The sequence below is a fragment of the Chiloscyllium plagiosum genome, chromosome 38, assembly GCF_004010195.1.
Source record: "Chiloscyllium plagiosum isolate BGI_BamShark_2017 chromosome 38, ASM401019v2, whole genome shotgun sequence".
Classification (NCBI taxonomy): Eukaryota; Metazoa; Chordata; class Chondrichthyes; order Orectolobiformes; family Hemiscylliidae; genus Chiloscyllium; species Chiloscyllium plagiosum.
In genome coordinates this window covers 24906666-24929649 of record NC_057747.1, presented here as the reverse complement: position 1 = coordinate 24929649, position 22984 = coordinate 24906666, and positions in this window count along the sequence as shown.

The window sequence follows — 22984 nt, the reverse complement described above, 5'->3', positions numbered from 1 at the left end:
GCTGTCAAGAATGAAATGAATCATTTCTTTCCCTGTTTGCCACCTGTTCAGTTTAGTAGTTCTTCAGGATGTTTTGTGGGAAGTTGAATCAAGTTACTGAGTCGAGTGAAGCTGTTTTAGGAGCCTGTCACCATGTTAATGAATGAGCTTACTGTACCTCATTGTTACTTCTCCAAACATGTCACCTTCAGCCCATCACTTGGAATTGGCACTGAGATGTGACAACTATTCCGTAAAGAACAAGATTCAGCAGCCATCACAGGCACAAGTGACTGATTCAGGGTGAGATATGCTCCTGTGCTGACTGCCACGTCACTTCCATCACTATTTTAAGTGTAGCAAGTGGTTAGGATCTGGTATGTGCTTGTCAAGCTGGGCTAGAAACAAAGGGCAAAGGAATTACACAACCTGTCCTGCACTTGTAGATAGCAGGGCCATACTGGGAAGGACGGCTTTCTTTGATGACTGAATTTGAATAGTGCCTTTGCAACCACAGGAAAGCATCCCCGTTTCCCACCCCCACCCGCCTCCCCACACCATGTTTATAGCTGACAAGGTGGGTTTGAATGCGATCAATATTGTGGGAAATCCAACAGCCAATTTGTGCACAGGGAGTCCCCATCAACAGAACGTAACAGTGACCAGGCGATACCAGAGAACATTGGAGCGAAGTGTACAAACTCTGTAATAACCCGATGCACAGTGCCTGTATATCAAACCACCTCACCTTCAATCTTCTCCCCACAGTCCACACTACAATCACTTCTGTTAGGATTAGATTCCCTACAGTGTGGAAACAGGCCCCTCGGCCCAACAAGTCCACACCGACCCTCCGAAGAGCAACCTACCCAGACCCACCTCCCTCCGACTAATGCACCTAACGCCATGGGAAATTTAGCATGGCTAATTCACCTGACCTGCACATCTTCGGACTGTGGGAGGAAAGCAGACCACCCAGATACGGGGTGAATGTGCAAACTCCACACAAACAGTCACCCAAGGCTGGAATCAAAACTTGGACCCTGGTGCCCCAAGACCACAAAAGACTGGGTCAGTTGCTCTGAAATTCATTCCAAGCAGGAAGCAAGTAAACAAACCGAAGTAACTGCTGTGTTTAAACTGATTGTAAGATCTGGGAAAGCACAGCAACACTCAATAAATTTCTTCACAATCGGCACTTCTGGTGATTGCTAAATAGTCTTGGCTCCGTATCAAAGTCAGGAAGATATTTTATGGCAATTAATCAGGTTTGTTTTCATTGAAACTAGGGACACTACTATCAAAGAAATTTGCAGACTGACTGTAATTATAGAATCATACAACACAGAGACAGATCCAACCAGTCCACCCTGACCATGTTCCCAAACGAAACTAGTCCCACCTGCCTGCTCCTGACCCATATCCCTCTAAACCTTTCCTATTCATGTACTTATCCAGATGTATTTTAAACATTGTATTTTAAACATTGTAACTGTAGCCACATCCATCACTTCCTCTGGCAGTTCATTCAACACATGAACCACTCTCCGCATAAAATAATTGCCCCCCCATATCCTTTATAAACCTTTCTCCTCTCCCCTTAAAATTATGCCCTCCCTGAGTTTTGAACTCCCTCACCCCAGGGAAAAGACACCTGCCATTCACCTTATCTATGACCCTTGTGCTTTTATAAACCTCAATAAGGTCACCCCTCAACCTCCTATGCTCATAACCTTTCCAGTCTATTTTTATATGTCAAACCCTCCATTCCCAGCAACATCCTGATAAATCTCTTCTGAACCCTCTCCAGTTTAATAATATCCTTCCTATAGCAGGGAAACTGGAACTGCAAACAGTACTCTAGAAGATGCCTCACCTGTACAATCTCAACACGACTTGCTGCTGTGTTTACCTGAACCTTTGTAGTGTTGGATCGTGGTGTGCATTTTTATGTTCGGAACATACATTCCAATCGGATGTAAACTTCTAAAGGAATAAGATGCAGTGTGATGAGAAAAAGGACATGAGGGAATGGGAGTAATCGGACAGCTCTTTCAAAAAGGCCACCATAGTCATGCTGGGCTGAGGAACCTCTTTTTGCGCTATAACGTTGTCTAAACTGAACTTCTGATCCTGATGATAGTCCTTTGAGTAAATGCACAATGAGGTAGAAGTGAGCCTCACTGACTAATCCAAAACCAATTACATCTTCCGATCATTGCTGCATGAACCAATCTCTGTTGAAGGCTGCACCGTAACTTGACCTTTAACAATGCCTTTTTCAGAAAGGTCAAAAAGACTTCGATCAGGTGTTTCCCAATTTCAACTTACAGAAATATTGGGAGGGAAATGATTAGCTCAATTTTAAATAGAAAATTCATGAAAGTAAAAATTCAGTTCTTAAGGCTAGATTAATTTAGGATATCTGGTCGGCATGGACAAGTTGGAGCGAAGTGTCTGTTTCTGTGCTGTACACCTGTCTCAGTCTGTGACTCTTAGCGTCACCTTTGACTCTTATTGTTAACTCTCTCTTTTTTTCTTTTTCTCTCCCCCCCCCCCCCCTTACCGTGTCACGCCTCACTAGGACAGAGAACTGGAATTAAGCCCCATTGTTCCCTGAGTCAGTACAAACATTAAAGATTTTATCTAAAGATGAAAAATTTCCCAATTTACCTGTCCTATTAGACCCAAGTTAACAGAAAGTACAAACCAGGATTCCATACTTAACAAGAATTTCAAATAATTACAAATAAAAAGATTGAAGCTACAGATAAACAATTTTGAATTGTCAACCTATAACTCTACTGGTTAAATCTCTAAACCCCTTATAAAGTCCCTGCGCACAGACACAGACAGGCACAAAAAACATTGGTGTTATGGGTGGAGGGAAAACTGAGAAAGCAGAGAGAGACACTATCTCCTGCTCCAGAAGTCCAAAGGTTTCTGTTCATATCATTCACACCAACAAACTGTTGTGCCACCCAGGAACCAATCACATCGTTGTTAGCAGGCAGATAACTTTTGCCATGGACAACTGGTGACCACTCCACAAACCTATCAGCTTCTTGTCGCTGGCTGAATCTCACTTCCTACACACTCTTGGCTGTCAGTCTGTCTGCAGTTACATTCCCCTGCACCCTGCATTCCCCCATCCTGGCTGAACAAGCAGCAGATATAAACTGCTTTTCCAATGAACTCGCCTTAAAAAGTGCAACAGATCCTTCCACAACCCTCAGTTTTTCAAACAGTTCTTTTCCCATCAGAGTTCACAATACATCAAAAATACAGAAAACGAAAGGTAAGGTCTTTACAAAAGATGCTGTCAGACGTGCTGAGTATTTCCAGCGCATCATTATTGATAAATCAGCAAAAATGTGGCCTCGTCAACCTTTGATAGATTGAGGGTGTGAGTACAGGGTGTATTGAAATGACACAAATGACACCTCTTCAGAAAAAACAAAATGCCAATTCTGTCAAAAACAAAGACAAAGAGGAAACTGTTTTAAAGCAAATAGAGTTTTTCTTTAATCAACAGCACTTAAATCTTTGTTCACAGTCTCCCTGCAGTGTGGAAACAGGCTGCTTTGCCCAATGAGTATGTACACACCCTCTCAAGAGCATCCTACCCAGCCCCCTGCCCATCATCTCACAGCTCACCCACCTAGACTGCACACTACAGACAATTTCAGCATGGCCAATGCACATCTGTGGGCTGTGGGAGGAAACCAGAGCACCCAGAGGAAACCCACATAGACACAGGGAGAACATGCAAATGTCACACAGACAGTCATCCAAGTCTGGAATCAAACCCAGGTCCCGGGCGCTGTGAGTCAGCAGTGCTAACCACTGAGCCACCCATTGTAACCCAATTATCAGACTGCATCTACACAGAGCAGGCTTTCAGCTGTCAACTCAGTTGAGGTCTCCTTTCAAGAGCAAAGCTTACTGTGCTAGAGTGTCATTGTGCATGCAGCTAATGTTCCAACACTTCCCACAGCCATTATCTGGCAAGAAAGCTCTGAACGATTACTTGTCAGGTGACAAAATGTGAAAAGAGACTTCCAATGAAAGCATTTTTTACGTAGGAGGGTCCATGTTTCTTTTTCTTATCAATTACATCCCTTTTTTGCGTAAAAAATTGGTTTATACCACTGCTTTGAAATTATGCTTTTCTCCAAAAAGTGAAATGTTAATCCCGAATTTCTGTTGTCATGTCGGAACGATTGGCTCCTTCAGTTCTTCACAATGACATTGATAAATTCCCATCTGTACTCAGCATTGTGTTTCTGTATTCTCAGAAAACTTGCCTTTTAAAGGGTGACTAGGGACGGGCAATAGATGGGAAGTTCAATGTGGAGACGATTGGAGTGATATTTTCAGAGGAAGGACACGGAGGACCAGTTCAAGATATTGGCTACTGCTCTCAGTAATAGTGTGCAAGAGCAGAGAGATATCGTTGTACATGTATATAAGATTTTAGAGGTGGCAGAATAGCAGAGAAGGTGGAGGGAACAGTTAACTAAACATTCAGGATTCTGGGATTTCCTAATAGGAGCATAGAGTACAAGAGCAGGGATGTCATGTGAATCTGTATAAAGACCTTAATTGTTAGAGACAGTGTAGACGTTTATGAGAATAATTTCAGGAGTGAGAAACCTCAGTTATGAAGACAGATTGAAGAAACTGGAACTGTTTTCTTTGGAGAGGAAATGGCTAAGAGAAGGTTTGATGAACGTTTTCAATATCATTGGCAGTGTGAATAGAGCCGACAGGGAGAAACTGTTCCCATTCATTAAAAGATCAAGGGTGACAGGGCACAGATTGGGGTGGTATGGTGGCTTGGTGGTTAGCACTGTTGCCTCATAGCAGACCTGGGTTCGATTCCAGCTTCGGGAGACTGTCTGTGTGGAGATTGCACATTCTCCCCGTGTCTGTGTAAGTTTCCTCCCACAATGCAAAGATGTGCAGGTTAGGTGAATTGGCCATGCGCAATTGCCCATAGGGTTCAGGGATGTGTCAGTTAGGTGCATTAGTCAGGGATAAATGTGGAGTAATAGAGGCATGGGTCTGGGTGGGATACTCCTTGGAGGTTTGGTGTGGACTTGGGCCAAATGGCCTGTTTCCACACTGTAGGGATTCTATGATTAGAAGCAGTTTATGGAAGATGCAAAGGTGAAATGAGGGAAAAAAACCATTCACACACCAGGTTGTGGGGTATGGAATGCACTGCCTAGAATTGTGGTGGAGGGAAGTTCGATGAAGGCCTTTCCGGATAGAAACAACGTAGGGAGAAAGCAGGGGAATGGCTCTAAGTCGTGATGCTCATTCAGAGAGCAGGTGCAGACATGATGGACTGAATGGCCTCCTTCTGCCCTGTAACCCTGCAGTGAATTTTATGATTTAAGGTGATTGGTAAAAGGATTAAAGGGAGCATGAGGAAAACCTCTTTCACCCAGAGGGTGGGGGTGCCTGAAATTCCCTGCCCAGATTGGTGCTAGAGGCAGGAACACTCTACTCATTTAAAAATGACCTAGGGAGATCCAAGATGGCGGCAGTCTGAGTGGTCTGCAGTGCTGGGCTCTATGCTATACGCCCGGGCAAGGTGGACCTTTACCCACCCCGCCCTTATCAACCACCCCCTGGAGAAAAAAGTATTAAATTAAACTTACTGACTATTTGGAGCTGCTGGAATCGTATGTGATAGCTTTAAGGCCAGGATGAAGTCGAATAAAGGAAAGGGGCCTAAAGGAGTACAGAAGACAGGGCACTCCCCTACTTGCATTAGGTGTAGCCAGTGGTCAAACTCCTGGGACGGCCCCTTTGGATCCAGCAGGACAGCAGCATTTACTCTCAGAGTTTGCCAAACAGCAGTTGAGCCACTATCTGCCATGCTGAGGAAGCATGAGCAGAAAACCCAGCTGCTGGACCGAAGACTGGAGGCAGTGGAGGAGAGGACCACGGCATTGGAGACCGTAGCGGAGCTCTCGGAAGGACAAATCCGAACGCTGGAAGACCAGGTTCGGGTCCTTCAGGATCAAGTCGACGACCTGGAAAATAACAATAAAAACGACCTGGATTTGTACCTGGAAACCACAAGGTTACAGAGTAAGTGATGGAAAGTGGGATTAGAGTAGGCAGCTAGTTTATTCAGCCAGCACAGACGCGATGGGCTGAACAGCCTCTTTCTTGCTATAACCTTTCTATGGTTTCCATATCCTTTGATTTGCTTCCTGAAATGGTTAATGTGTCATTGGACTGCAATACATTAGATGCAGAGAATGGAATGGGTTAGTCCCCGTACCATGGAAATGGATCGGTACAAGCAATAACATTTCATAATTCTGGCTTTGGGGTAAACTAAGTGCCCAGGGGATTGATGGTCAGAAAGCGAGCACCATTTCTAGGGTTAAAAAAAAATCTATCCTTTGCTCCTCTCCTGGTTATTTCATCTGACTTGGCTGCAGACAGAGCTGTTAAGTTTTTAACCCATCATTTGATTCTTTGCCAATAGCAGGGAGAGCAAAGCAGTGAACATTTTTTTATAGAGCCTTGAGACTGCTGTAAAAGGCACACACACAGCCATTAATTGATCCTCAAAATTCCGAAACAAAAGGCAATGATAAAGTTCCTCACAACCCAAGGGATTTTCTTTAAATCTGGCCCCTGGGTAAACATCAAGGACAGGATCTTGTTATTACTGAACAAGCAGGGAATAGAGGGCTTAGACAAGGTCTCTGTGTAGCTGAGACAAGAGAAAAAAACTATAATTTCTACTTTGATGATGAGTATAATCTGAAATATATTATTTGTTTGAATATCCTGCATTTATTTATGAAGGAATTGACTACTGTAATGATTTCGCACTTTACAATATTGTAAATCTTATTATAATATAATCCAAGGCGTATCTTATCATATAACGTTAATAAGCAATCATTATAAAATCTGCATACTCACTTTATGCCTCAGGACCCTAAACCTTGCGAGAGTTCTTAAATGAGGGTTTTTATATGGTGAGAGTGGTCAGTTCAGAGGATTTAATTTTGCTGTCGCGTACTTCGATGTTTTATGGACAAAGCTTTTGACTGTGCCTCGTTGCAATTCAAATTCAAAATCAAATTCTAAGATTTTGTTGCTTTAGAAAGATAGGAGATAGGAGTAGGAGTAGGCCATTCAGTCCGTCAATATGATTGTGGCTGATCATCGAGCTCAGTACCTTAACTCCACCCACCCTTCATATCCCTTGATCCCTTTAAGCCACAAGAGCTGTATCTACCTCTTGAGTGAAAAAAACTCTAAATATTCCTGGGAACAAGGACATTTAGGGTCTGTGCCCAGTTTTTTGGAAGGATATTATTAAGCTGGAGAGGGTTCAGAAGAGACTTATCAGGATGTTGCCAGGTATAGAGGTTTAACTTGTAAAGAAAGGCTGAATAGGCGAGGACTTCTTTCACTGGAGTGTAGGAAGTTGAGAGGTGACCTTATAGAAATTTATATAATAATGGGGGGTATAGATAGAGTTAATGGTCGTTGTCTTTTCCCTAGGATGGAGGATTTCAAGACAAGAGGGCATTTTTTAAGGTCAGAGGAAAGAGATTTATAAAAGAACTGAGGGGCAAATTGTTTACACAGAGGGTGTGATTTGCATGTGGAATAAACTTCCTGAGGAAGTGGTGGGTGTGGGTACAATTACAATGTTTAAGAGACATTTGGATAAGTACACGAATAGGAAAGGTTTGGAGGGACATGGGCCAGGAATGGGTAGTTTAGTTTGGAATTATGTTCGGCATGGACTGGTTGGGCCCAAGAGTCTGTTTCCATGCTGTATGACTCTATGTCTCTCTGCTCTATAGCTAGTAACACTGTCTAAGATCTTCCGATGGATTTATATCACTCCTAGGTGAGGATGAAGAACAAACAATAAGTTTGACTGAATAAATGTTCTTTGTTGGAACCATTACACAGCCAATTGCTGAGGGGGGTTGGAGCTTTCTCATGGTGTTGTGGGGTGTGTGACCCAAAATGGGGGTGGGCTGGCGCAAGTGGGGGTCTCTTTGAAGCTGTGATAGACTGAGGGGGCATTTGATCCAGAATGTGTTTGAGGCCCTGACCCAATCCCCTGACAAAGGCTTTGGAAATGCAGATGGGGCAGCCCGCTCGAAAGGTGGTAAGCATTCTGGCCAGGTCACCTCCATCACTTAGCTACAACACCCTCCGTAAGGGAGGCACAGTGGCTCAGTGGTTAGCACCAGGGACCCGGGTTCCATTCCACCCTCGGGAGACTGTTTGTGGAGTTTGCACATTCTCCCAGTGTCTGTGTGGGTTTCCTCCCAGGTGCTCTGGTTTCGTCCCACAGTCCAAAGGCGTGCAGGTCAGGTGAATTGTCCATGCTACATTGCCCAGTGTCTAAGTGGATTAGCCATGCAGGGTTTCAGGGGTAGGGCAGATAGCAGGGTCTGGGTGGGCTGCTCTTCTGAGAGTCAGTGTAAACTCGATGGGCCAAATGACCTGCTTCCACACTGTAGGGATTCTGCAATTCTATATACAGTACTGAAAGGCTTCACTTGGGCAGTCTGGCTTTGAGACCCCACCCACCATCATCAATTGGACAGAAACCCCATCCTCTGTCCTCTAATTGGCCAATACAAGCATGAAGTAATGTCAGGTGACCACTCCTGACACAATGTGGGGTCAGGGCTCTGATACTGGTGTCACAATACAAAATGCTAAATCTTGCTCCTGGTCTTTATTGGACTTGCAAACCTGAGTTTAATATAACTGGAGGTAAAATTTTGTAAACCATTTCTCAGAAGTGGGGAAAATCTTTTGAAAGAAACACAATTTTGATCAGCGGAACATAAATTGCAATATTGAATTTTACAAAAAAAATGCAATGTTAAAGTAAAAATCTAAACGGTTCTCATAAAGTTTTTGGCAAAGCAAACAGAAATTGCAACAAATATTTCTTTACTTGTCGAAAGGGAAGAAATGGAAGGATGTTATCTTGAGACATAATCTATACAACCGCTACCTGCTGTTTCTGAGCAGGTATTTTATCAACATCAGCCAAAGGCAAGATTTTACTCTGGTAAATAGCAACTGGGTTTAGATTTGTTACTGTTCATCTTAATACAAAGGGAATTCATTGTCATGAGTGAGCAGGCCACTCGTTCTGAGCATCTTAAGTGGACCTCCTCACCCTTTCTAAGTGCAATCATCCTCCACTATTCAATATAAAAGCACAACAGCAATTTATCTCTGCTGGCAGTTCCAGAAGCTTCTTTCAGACACTGCCTAAAAGGTTACACTCTAGGAGAAAGGGAGTATGCAACATTAAGTGGGCCCTCTTTAGAACAGACCACTATCTCTCCTTTCCCACCAGCTGCCACCAAGCCATTTGCGGTCACACAGAAGAAATAATTTCAGTAATTACAAGTACTGCCGGGTGTCTGGGGGTGACATGGAGCACCAATCACTGGGCATTTCAATTTTCAGTCAGCACTGAGTTTAAGCTCCATTACCATCTTGTAATTATGAAAGTATTGTTGCATGAAAAATAGCAGGATCTGGCAAGTGACGTGTAATCCATTTTGGCCCCAAGACTGAAAAATAGGATGGAATGTAAGAATGGGGCCCACACAAAACCTTGAAACATAAAATATTTTCCACTATCCTTCTCAAATATCATCACTGTGAGAGAAGTGTGGTGCATAGCTTTAAATTATAGCAGCATTTCATCTTTGTTACTTTTCCAGAATCTCACTGTGGCATTGTATTAAAAGAGAAAGGGGTTATTAAAGGGGCATATTCTATTAAACTTGGGGTGAAAGATTTGGTGGCTTCTCATGGAATTTTAAAATGGTACAGCTCCAAAGGAGGCCATTCAGCCCATTGAGTCATGTTAGCTCTGTAGTACAGTAACTAGTCCCACCTCTTTTCACACCAAGATCAACTCATTGCAACATCACATCCTTCTATTGAGTCTTTAACAAAGTAAACTTTCCCATCACATGAGGTGACGTTAGGCCAAATGTTCTTAAGTCGTTACAGAATAGCAAAGCAACAGCCCATTCAGCCCATTGAGTCAGTGCTAGAATATGGAAGGAAATAAAGGACTCGCATTTAAATAGAAACCAAAGAGATCTGCCGATGCTGTAAATCAGGAACAGAAATTGCTGGAAAAGCTCAACAGGTCTGGCAGCATCTATGGAGAGAAATCAGAGTTCTGGAACCAGTTCTGAGGAGGGTCATTCAACACAAAGCGCTAACTCTGATTTCTCTGCACAGATGGTGCCAGACCTGCTGAGATTTTCCAGTAATTTCTGTTTTTAATTCAAATTAATATATTTATATACCATCACTTGTATACCATCTCATATTTATATATTTATACCATCTTTTATAAATGCTCTTGTATTTTGATCTGGGCGGCGCGGTGGCTCAGTGGTTAGCACTGCTGCCTCACAGCCCCAGAGACCCGGATTAAATTCCTGCCCCAGGCGACTGTCTGTGAGGAGTTTGCACATTCTCCCCGTGTCTGCGTGGGTTTCCTCCGGGTGCTCCTGTTTCCTCCCACAGTCCAAAAATGTGCAGGTTAGGTGAATTGGCCATACTAAATTGCCCGTAGTGTTAGGTGCAACGGTAAATGTAGGGGAATGGGTCTGGGTGGGTTGTGCTTCGACGGGTCGGTGTGGACTTGTTGGGCTGAAGGGCCTGTTCCCACACTGTAAGTAATCTAATTTATATATGATATCACCTTTTATATACCATCTTGTATGTATGTATTTATACCATCTTTCATAACCTAGGAAGGCCCAACGCCCTTTACAGTTCATGAAGTGTCATCACTGTTGTGGACAGGAAATATGGAGTCAATTTACTCTCAGCAAGAGCACATGGGCCTGATAATGACCAGAGAGCCTGTTTGTGTGATGTTGGTTATTCAGTCAGTTATTAGTTCCATTATGGAATAAGCAACATGAATAAAATTGTGAATTTAAAAGCTGCCTCTTTTACCTGGGGACTTGTATCACTAATTCTGTTTCTGCAGGCACTCATCAGGAATGATACTAATTCGGTTGGCTCTTGTGTGGCAAGCAGCTGCTGTTGTTCCCTGTGATTTACATACTAACAGCGTAAAGTACACATTGTCTCCTCTCAATATTGAGAGCACTGTGGGCTGCTCACGTTTGTTGTAATCCTCAGAAGTCTTCCAGCCCCAATTTTTGCATTGAATCATTTCCATTATCATTTATCACACATTAGAATTCATTTAACAGCTATGTCTTTCACTGAACAATTGTGAGTTATTGTCACATCTGAGATGCAGGGTTGTGAATTATTCCATTGACTGGCAAATCTAACAACACTTCCACTTCTCTTTAAGTGTCTACTTTGTTCAGTTTTGCTGATCTATTTAAACACCCTTTGATACGGGCCTGTACAAAGTGCTGAAAAACATTTTACCCCTTGCTCCCTTATTTTCTAATAGTTTCGTCTCAGTGATGCAAATACAATAATGAGGTAGGAAAATAGTTTAATTTATTAACTCAGCAAAAGGAAGCATCCTGAACCGTGGCCTCCATCAGAGTAATCTGCATTATTTCAAACCATTCAAAAACAGTGTGAGATGTGTACTTAAGTGAAATGTTGCAGTCATAGCAATGAAATAGATTGTATAGTTCATAAAGACGCCTGGAGGAAGAACGCCTCATCTTCCGCCTCGGAACACTTCAACCCCAGGGCATCAATATGGACTTCAACAGTTTCCTCATTTCCCCTTCCCCCACCTCACCCTAGTTCCAAACTTCCAGCTCAGCACTGTCCCCATGACTTGTCCGGACTTGTCCTACCTGCCTATCTCCTTTTCCACCTATCCACTCCACCCTCTCCTCCCTGACCTATCACCTTCATCCCCTCCCCCACTCACCCATTGTACTCTATGCTACTTTCTCCCCACCCCCACCCTCCTTCTTCCAGCACCACTAATCCAAAAACTGCAGATCAGAGTCAAGATTAGAGTGGTGCTGGAAAAGCACAGCAGGTAAGGCAGCATCCAAAGAGCACAATGGTATAAATATAGAAGATGGTGTATAAATATATAAACATGAGATGGTATATAAAAGATGGTACAAATATATAAATACGAAATGGTACTTAAAAGATGGTACAAATATATAAATACAAGATCGTATATAAAAGATGATATAAATAAATAAATGCCAGATGGTATATAAATATGTAAGTATATAAATTCCTGATGAAGGGCTTTTGCCTGAAACGTTGATTTTCCTGCTCCTCAGATGCTGCCTGACCTGCTGTGCTTTTCCAGCACCACTCTAATCTTGACAGTAAATGCACTTTGTTGGTCTGGCTGGTTGAGAGCCAAATGTATATTGTTCAAAGCAGCAATTCTTTGCCCCTCCCTCCACCTCAGTATCGGTCAAACCAGATTCACCGCACGTCGAAAATAATATGTGTCCATTGCACTTCACGTTTACATGATCAATTTGTATCAATGGAACCAAAAGTATAAGGCCTCACTCACACAACTAGCTACTCCCAAAATAAAATCATAGAATCCCTGCATTGTGGATGCAGGCCATTCAGCCCATTGAGTCCACACCGATGCTCCGAAGAGCTTCCCACCCAGAACCACCCCCTCTACCTTATCCCCATAACCCTGTTTTTCCCATGGCTAACCCATCAAGCCTGCAAGTCTCTTGACACTATGGGCAATTTAGCTCAGCCAATCCACCTAATCTGCACATCTTTGAACTCCAAACTGATTAATCCCCAATCTAAGTTTCCACTAATTGTCTCTTGTACATATCTTCAAGTACGCACTTAAAATAAAGCCACTGAAATGGTTCAAAGTTTTTGGATTTAAAAAAACATTCATTCATGAGGTCTGGGAGACGCTGGTCCACTTTTATTGCCCATTCCGATTTCAAGTGTCAAACACATTTGTTTTGGGTCTGGAGTCACAATTAGGCCCTCTGAGCCATTCCATATGATCGAACATAGAACATAGAACATTATGGCGCAGTACAGGCCCTGCGGCCCTTGATGTTAAGCCGCCTTCTCATACCAATCTAAAGCCCATCTAACCTACACTATTCCATGTACGTCCATATGCCTGTCCAATGACGACTTAAATGCACTTAAACTTGGCGAATCTACTACCGTTGCAGGCAAAGCATTCCATACCCTTACTACTCTCTGAGTAAAGAGACTACCTCTGACATCTGTCTTATACCTATCTCCTCTCACTTTAAAGTTGTGTCCCCTTGTGTTTGCCATCCCCATACTTGGAAAATGGCTCTCCCTGTCCACCCTATCTAACCCTCTGATTATCTTGTATGTCTCTATTAAGTCACCTCTCAACTTTCTTCTCTCTAACGAGAACTGCCTCAAGGCCCTCAGCCTTTCCTCGTAAGACCTTCCCTCCATACCAGGCAACATCCTTGTAAATCTCCTCTGCACCCTTTCCAAAGCTTCCACATCCTTCTTATAATGCAGTGACCAGAACTGTACGCAATACTCCAAGTGTGGCCGCACCAGAGTTTTGTGCAGCCACACTTGATCATAGTTAATCCTCTGTCACTCTGCAACACTCACAGTCTCTCCCTGTACTACTAGATGACTTTAATATCTGATTATTTCTTACTTGAATATGTTCAGTGATTTGACCTCCACAGGGACAAGTGCAAGAGTGACCACCTTCTGAGTTTTTTCGGTTACCAGGTTAGGATGCCAGATTTCCTTCCCCAGAATTGATGGGATTTTGCCCTCATGGACAGTGGTTACTTTTAGCTTACTTAGTTAAATTCATTAGTTAAATTACTTAGTTAAATTCAGAGCTTTGTAAAATTCAAACTTCACCATCAGCCATGATGGGGATTTCAAACCTTGGCCCCAGAGCATTAGAGAGATGATCACAATTACTAGTGCAGTAACATTACACAAACACCTCACCCTTAGGGCAGTGTGTGTTTACTGCTATTGCATTAACAGTGCCACAGATTGACTGTCTGAATGCTGCTTTTAAATTCATTTTCAGTCTTTTTAAAAAGAGCTCACTCACAGGTGGAGGATCCAGGCACTGCAAACACAACGTCTATGTACCTACGATAAACCTGCTTCCAGTTGTCTGATTCAATGTCCCTCTCTCAAGGGCATCATGAAACGTCCTTTAGCACAAACACATATTTCGAAAAATGCGACGGTCTGAGATTGCACAAAATTGCGCAGGTTCACTGAAGGTTCCACATGCAACATACCATGTGAGCTCAGGTGCAAACTTGAACAAAAACAATAATTTAAAACAAGTGTTGAATTAGCACACAGCGTGTGCACAGAGTGCTAAGTGCTGAGTTCTGTACTTACCAGAAAAGCATTCAGAAACAAAGCAGAAACAGTCACTAATCTCTGGAGATGATCTGACAGCAGCAAGAACCACATGCAGGTTAAAATCCTTTGGAAACTCAAATCAGTTTAACCCAACAATTGTTTCTCACTCCGTATTCTATGTTTTAAGTTGTCTCCCTCCACGGACATAATTTAATATTAATCATGAGCAGAGAATCTCTTAAAGGATTACCATTAATCCCCATCCTCCATCATTCTGACATAATGATGGAGGCACTTTTGGAATAAGCATTGGATGCGATAGTGTACTGAGAATGATTGAAGTGAGGCGTACTGGCTAGGTTCAAGGCAAGACACGTACTGTGCTTTTGCAGATTTTAAAATAAGTCATGACTTAAAGTCAATTTTATTTTGCTTTAACATTGTCAATAAAAGAGGGAGTGATGAAGCCTATTTCCCGTGTTTCTAATTCCAGCAGGGAACACGCGGTTCCATTATATCATACATGGAGAGCACATCGGTTTCCAAGAGTGGTTCAGTAATAACATTCAATTCTGCCCAGCAACAGGGGAGGGGCTCACTGCCAGGTTCTCAATACATCACAAAAGTGAAGCTCAAAGGAGACAAAGGTGTACAGGATGGAAACAAACCCTTCATTCCAACTCCTCCATGCTGACCAGATCTCCTAAATTAATCTAGTTTCATTTGCCAGCATTTGGCCCATAACCTTTCCTATTCATATACCCATCCAAATGCCTTTTTAATGTTGTAATTGTACCAATATCCACCACTTCCTCTGGCAGTTCATTCCATACACGCACCACATTCTGTGTAAAAAAGCTGCCCCTTAGTTCCCTTTTACATTCTTCCCCTCTCACCTTAATTCTATGCCCTCTACGTTTGGACTCCCCTACCTTGGGGAGAGACTGAAAGACATTTACTTGGTGACAGAGGCAGGGTCAGACAACATTTCAGCAGTGTCTGAGAATCAGTTGGGAACTATGAGATTCCATCTAGCTGGGGACCCAGTGAGAAAAGGAATTGACAGCTCAGGACTTCAAAGAATCTTCAAGCATTATTACATCAGTGCAGCTGAGGGAGACAGAGAGAGTCAAAAAGCCACATGCAGTAGCCACTTGAAACAACTGAGGAAGGTTAGAGCTCAGAAAAATTGCAGAGTCAGTTTCTAGCTTGGTGAAGCTAGCTGTCTGTGAAAGGCTGAGGTTTGTGCCTGTGAATGAGCCATGGTGGGCAGTTTCCTGGACAAGGGGAGAGTGGCAGAACGGTGACTGACTCGAACAGGAACAGACATTGCGGTAGTCCCCAAGGGGGTGACCTTACAGAGGTTTATAAAATCATGAGGGGCATGGATACAGTGAAAAATCAAGGTCTTTCCTCAAGGTAGGCAAGTCCAAAAGTAAAGGGCACAGGTTTAAGGTGAGAGGGGAAGAATTTAAAAGGGACCTAAGTGGCAACTTTTACACATAGAGGATGGTGTGTGTATGGAATGAGCTGCCAGAGGAACTGGTGGAGGCTGGTACAATTACAACATTTAAAAGGCATCTTGATGGGTATATGAATAGGAAGAGTTTAGAGGGATATGGGCCAAGTGCTGGTAAATGGAACTAGATTAATTCAGGATATCTGGTCGGTATGGAGGAGTTGGACCGAAGGGTCTGTTTCCATTCTGTACATCTCTATGTCCATGATACAGCATCTTTTGAGAGTGAGGTACAAGATTGGATCAGCAAAAGTGAGGAATTGTGATCCCATGTAGAGCTTAACAAGATGTTAATGACCCACTGATCATTAACATCTGGAGGAGGGGACCACTGAGAAATCAGAGGGATCTGTCCTGATCACATTTGTGATTGTAAGTCCACCAGGGGGTGGATTTGATCGCAGCTCTTATTTACTCATGTTTACCACAGATTAGAAACAAGACATTAATTGAACACAGATTGTGTTATCATTCCAAGGTATAAATTCTACTGTTTATTTAAAACAAAAGAATCTTGTGGTTTTATTCATATCCTTTTTGAAATTATAGGTTGTTAGCTGCTCACTGTATGATACGTGTTGGTGACCACGACTCAGATAGTAACTGTGTATTGTGTATCCATTTAACATTCACTGGGATATTGTTTGCCAGTGATTTCATGTTGTGGGCCTGCACATCCCACACCAACATGTGGCCCTCCCTAAAACCTCTCCCCCCCCACTCCGGGTGTTGGCCTCAGTTAGATAGCATTGCCACAATCCCACTCCCTTGTTACAGAGAGGGATGATGAGGAGTGAGTGAACCTGAGGGTAAGGATGAGAAGGCAGGAGCTCAGGCGATATAGGAATTGAGCCCAAGCTGTGGGATTCATTCTGCATTGTGAACCAGATGTCCAACCAACCAAGCTAACTTTCGCTGACCTGGGGTGTAACCTTCCCTCGGAACTCAGTGCCACAGTTGTGAAGAAAGGTCATACTGTCCATTTGTTGTCTCTCTCTGTCTTTATCTTTATATCTCTATCTATCATGGATGTATTATCCACATCTCTCTAACTATTCTGTATCTCTATGTCTATGTTAATCTATATCCATGCAGTATCTCTGCATCTCTCTCTATCTCTTTGCAAGTATTCTATCTGTATTTATTTATCCCTTTACTTATCTATGCTGATCTCTCTATCTCTCCAGCTATCCCTCTCTCTGTCTCTATCTATCTACCTCTCTGTCTGTCTCCCTGTCCATCTATTTCTGTTTATCCCTTTCTCCATCTCTGCTGCAACTCAATGTTCCTATCTTGCTCGCTCTATCTGCCTATCTATCTCTATTTATTCCTTTATCTATAATGCAGGTCTCTATCTCCCTCTCCCTCTATCTCACTCTCTCTCTATCTCCCTTTCTCTATCTACATCTCTCTGTATCTCTCTCTGTCCCTTTCTATCTCTCTCTACTTCTCTCTCTATCTCTCACTGTCTCCCTCTCTCCATATCTCCCTATCTCTATCTCCCTGTCTCTCTCTATCTCTCTCTTTCTCTATCTCCCTCTCTATCTATGCATCTCTCTCTCTATCTCTCTCTCTCTCTTTTTCTATCTAACTCCCTCTCTCTCTACCTAGCTCTCTATTGTCTCTGTCCTTACCTATCTCTGTTTCCATCTCTGTATGGGACATGGCAACAAGAAAGGGAGATGGTATTAAATGAGTGTAACTCTGGATGATGTCCACAGCGGTGTCTAGTCACTTTGTCTTCTCTCCAACAGCACGGTGGCTCAGTGGTTAGTACTGCTGCCTCACAACTCCAGGGACCCGAGTTCAGTTCCACTCTCGGGCAACTGTCTGTGTGGAGTTTGCACACACTCTCTGTGTCTGTGTGTGATTGCTCTGGTTTCCTCCCACAGTCCAAAGCTGTGCAGTTAAGGTGGGTTAGCCATGGGAAATGCAGGGTTACAGGGATGGGTCCAGGCGGAATACTCTTCGGACAGTTAGTGTAGCCTCGATGGGCTGAATGGCCTGTTTCCACACTGTAGGGATTCTATGGATCACTTTGCTGCAGTTTATGGTGTCAAGGTATCTTCAATGTCCAACTAAAGTCAGGGAATAAGCAACCAGTTTAAATCTCATCCGAAGGGTTTGAGCAGCTGTTGAATCTGAGCAAACTGTCTCATTTTACAACCTCAGTGTCGAGATCCAGAGCTGCTATAACATCGGCGAGGGTCGAGGACTTCCTGGGAATATGCCAGAAGCTGACGTCAATTAGGGCCCAGAACAAAGGAAAATATTTCTACAGAGTTGTCATCTCCGACAAGTCGTTCACCGAATAGGTCCAGAGGTTTATTTACCTGGTAATCATGTGAATGCAAACACAGCCAATTTGTCAGACTGTGATCATTGCTTTTGTTTCATACCCCAGGCCTCTGAGAGCCCATCAACACATCATTAAGATGCGTCAGTGAGGCCCCATTCTGCCCGGTACAAAACAGGAGCTCTACAGGAGCAATGCTGTGAGCAGAAACTGTGGTGTTGTCAGTGAGATGTTCGGACAGAGCTGTCCCCATTTGGCTCAGTCGCCTCAATTTGGAGTGGGAGTGGTCTAACCTCCTTTCTAATGATGAAACCCTTTCTATGTTAAGGACACTACAAAGAGGTCAATGCCTGTGATGCAGTGAGCCAGCACACAGGCTCTGAAAGGGGGCTGGTCTGTGTGCTCAATGCTCACTTCTGTTGACAAGACATTGCAACAGACCCAGGCTATTCAGGTTTCAGGCATAATTCCTTCAGCAGCAATGGAGGGGGAAAGGGGGCTGAGAGATAAATATGAGTGGGCTGGGGGAAGGCTGGGTGGAGCAGAGAGGTGGGAAGGAAGATGGATAACTCCACCCCACCAACTGCAAACAGTCCTATCTATCCACTCCACCCTCCCTCCCCAACGTGTTACCATCACATGCCCACCTGCATCTACCTATCACCTAGGTAAAAACAATGACTGCAGGTGCTGGAAACCAGATTCTGGATTAGTGGTGCTGGAAGAGCACAGCAGTTCAGGCAGCATCCGAGGGCTGAAGGGCTTGAAGGGCTTTTGCCTGAAACGTCGATTTCGAAGCTCCTTGGATGCTGCCTGAACTGCTGTGCTCTTCCAGCACCACTGATCCAGAATCTACCTATCACCTTCCCAGCTACCCTCCCCCCAGCCCCACACCCCGTCCTATTTATCTCTCAGCTCCCTTTCCACCCCCCTTTTCCTGATGAAAGGTTTATGCCTGAAACGTCGACTCTCCTGCACCTCGGATGCTGCCTGACCTGCTGTGCTTTTCCAGCCCCACACTCTTCGACTCTGACTCTCCAGCATCTGCAGCGTTCACTTTCTCCCAGGCTACTCAGCCCAGTGATGGAAAAATAACAGGAAACAGATGACGTGATCGTTTACCTTGTTGCTGTTTGTACTTTGATGCTGCATTACAACAGCAACTACACTTTGAAAGTAATTCATTGGCTTTGGGATGTCCTGAAGCTGTGAGAGGCGCTTTGGAGGTGCAAGTCTAGCATTAATTTTATATTATGAATGATGTGCCTTTTCAGTTCTTTCTGACTTTTGTGGATTGAGAGTGTCTTTTGTATCCAGGTCTGGTCACAAACTGATCCACGTACCTCCCCCCTTTCCTAAAGAAACCAGGAATCCTGTGAGCTGCAGCTGGAGCAGGGTCTAATTTTAAAAATGATAGATTCTCCTGTCACTCCGAGCAATGTGTGTTCAGCAAGGCACCCAGTTGTTCACCCTGCAGACTTGTGTGGCTCATACATGATGTGAAGCCAAACCTTGATTTACAGTTCCGATTGCAAATATTATGTTTAAGTTCAATGTTATTGAGTGAAGCCGTTGGTTTTGTCTGGCCTACAGTAACAGGGCTACTCTGTTCTCCTCAAATGTTGAGATTGCTTGATGCCAGAGCCTTCTCCACTTGGAGCTGACCAGAGGCTGGCTGTTTCACCGTAGAGTGGGGTTCAGCTCAGAGGCTGTGGGATTCAGTCATCTTTGAAACTAAGGTGACAAGTTTTCATTGCAGACAAAACATTGCATTTAACATTGTTAAGTAAATCAAATTGGAAAAAGTCTGGTGCAGGGTGACAAAATATGAGGAAACTGTAATTCAGCCTGTCTGGTAAAATGACATCTTCAAATGTCTGCTTTAAAGTCAATTTTGTTTGTTTAAGGAAAGGTGAGGTGGCAACATAACATGGAGCAATGCTGCCCTCTGTAGGTAAATCACAGAATGACACATCCGAGCATGACTGAAAAATCTCAGGTTCAAATGATATCTATCTCTAACTTATGATTTAGAGATGCTGGTGTTGGACTGGGGTGGACAAAGTTAAAAATCACACAACACCAGGTTATAGTCCAACAGATTTAACTGGAAGCACTAGCTTTTTGAGCGCTGCTCCTTCATCAGGTGATTGTGGAGTACACAATTGTAAGACACAGAATTTATAGCAAAAGTTTACAGTGTGATGTAACTGAAATTATACTTTGAAAAATACCTTAATTGTTTGTCAAGTCTTTCATCTGTTAGAGTGACCATGTTAGTTTCACTTCTTTCAGATGTAAATCACAAAACTTTTTTTTAAAAGTTACATTCTCAGGTTAACTTTAACAATTGGTGTCAGCCCACATAATGTGTTGAAGGTGTTAGCACCCCTGTAAGTTACCCTTCTAACTTACCTCTCCAACTTACCTTCCCTTCTATAGTCCAGTTGAACCCCTTCATGCTCCGTCACTGGATTAGTAATCCAGAGACCCAAGCTAATGTTTTTTGAGGGGGGAGGACACAGGTTCAAATTTCTTCACAGCAGCTCGGGGTGGAATTTGAATTTAAAAAATTAAAACTGGAATTGAAAGCTAATCTCACGATCAATGATGGTGAAAATACCATTGATTTCTGTTAAGAAAAAGAGCCATCTGGTGCAAAGAAAGGAAATCTGCCATCCTTACCTGGTCTGGCCTATATGTGACTCCAATCTCACTGCAAAGCGGTTGACTGGGAAGTTTGAGAAGTCTAATTCCAGAGTGAACTACGCTGTAAACAGTAGAGCCTTGGGAAAAGTTGATGGGCAGAGAGATCTGGGATTGCAAGTCCATTGTACCCCGAAGGTTGCTGCACAGGTGGATAGAGTGGTCAAGTAGGCATATGGTATGCTTGCCTTCATTGGACAGGGTATTGAGTATAAGAGCTGGCAGGTCATGTTAAAATTGTACAAGACATTGGTTCAGCCACGTTTAGAATACTGTGCACAGTTCTGGTCGCCACATTACCAAACGGATGTGGACGCTTTGGAGAAGGTGCAGAGGAGGTTTACGAGGATGTTGCCTGGTATGGAAGGTGCTAGCTATGAAGAGAGGTTGAGTAGGTTAGGATGTTTTCATTAGAAAAAAGGAGATTGAGGGGGGACCTGATTGAGGTTTACAAAATCATGAAAGGTATAGACAGGGTGGATAGAGATAAGCTTTTTCCCAGGGTGAAGGATTCAATAGCAGGAGGTCATGCATTCAAGATGAGAGGTGAAAAGTTTAAGGGGGATACATCGGAAAGTACTTTACACAGAGGGTGGTAGGTGCCTGGAACGCGTTGCCAGCAGAGGTAGAAGAGGCAGGCACAGTAGATTCATTTAAGATGTGTCTGGATAGATGCATGAGTAGGTGGGGAGCAGAGGGATACAGATACTTAGGAATTGGGCGACAGGTTTACACAGTGGATTTGGATCAGCTCAGGCTTGGAGCTCCCCTCCCCTATCAGCATTCCGTAAAGACCACTCCCTCCGTGACTCCCTCGTCAGATCCACACCCCCCACCAACCCAACCTCCACTCCCGGCACCTTCCCCTGCAACCGCAGGAGGTGCAAGACTTGCGCCACCTTCCCCTGCAACCGCAGGAGGTGCAAGACTTGCGCCACCTTCCCCTGCAACCGCAGGAGGTGCAAGACTTGCGCCACCTTCCCCTGCAACCGCAGGAGGTGCAAGACTTGCGCCACCTTCCCCTGCAACCGCAGGAGGTGCAAGACTTGCGCCACCTTCCCCTGCAACCGCAGGAGGTGCAAGACTTGCGCCACCTTCCCCTGCAACCGCAGGAGGTGCAAGACTTGCGCCACCTTCCCCTGCAACAAATGTGTTGCTGGAAAAGCGCAGCAGGTCAGGCAGCATCCAGGGAACAGGAGAATCGACGTTTCGGGCATAAGCCCTTCTTCAGGAATGGGGAAAGTTTGTCCAGCAGGCTAAGATAAAAGGTAGGGAGGAGGGACTTGGGGGAGGGGCGTTGGAAATGTGATAGGTGGAAAGAGGTCAAGGTGAGGGTGATAGGTCAGACTGGGGTGGGGGCGGAGAGGTCGGGAAGAAGATCTCAGGTTAGGAAGGCGGTGCTGAATTCGGTGGATTTGACTGAGACAGGGTGGGGGGAGGGGAAATGAGGAAACTGGTGAAATCCGAGTTCATCCCTTGTGGTTGGAGGGTTCCTAGCTGGAAGATGAGGCGTTCTTCCTCCAACCGTCGTTTTGTTGTGGTCTGGCGATAGAGGTGTCCAAAGACCTGCATATCCTTGGTGGAGTGGGAGGGGGAGTTGAAGTGTTGAGCCACGGGGTGGTTGGGTTGGTTGGTCCGGGTGTCCCAGAGGAGTCAAATCCATCAAATTCAGCATCGCCTTCCTAACCTGAGATCTTCTTCCCGCCCTCTCCGCCCCCACCCCAGTCTGACATGTCACCCTCACCTTGACCTCTTTCCACCTATCACATTTCCGACGCCCCTCCCCCAAGTCCCTCCTCCCTACCTTTTATCTTAGCCTGCTGGACAAACTTTCCCCATTCCTGAAGAAGGGCTTATGCCCGAAACATCGATTCTCCTGTTCCCTGGATGCTGCCTGACCTGCTGCGCTTTTCCAGCAACACATTTCCGGCTCTGATCTCCAGCATCTGCAGACCTCACTTTCTCCTCATTTCAGGCATAGGCAACAAATGCTGGTTTGTCAGCAACAGTCACATCCCATGAAAGAATAAATGACCTTACATAAGATGCAGCTTATTTAATGTTTTCCCTGGAGTGTCAGAGGCTGAGGGGTGACTTTATAGAGATTTATAAAATCATGAGGGGACATGGGA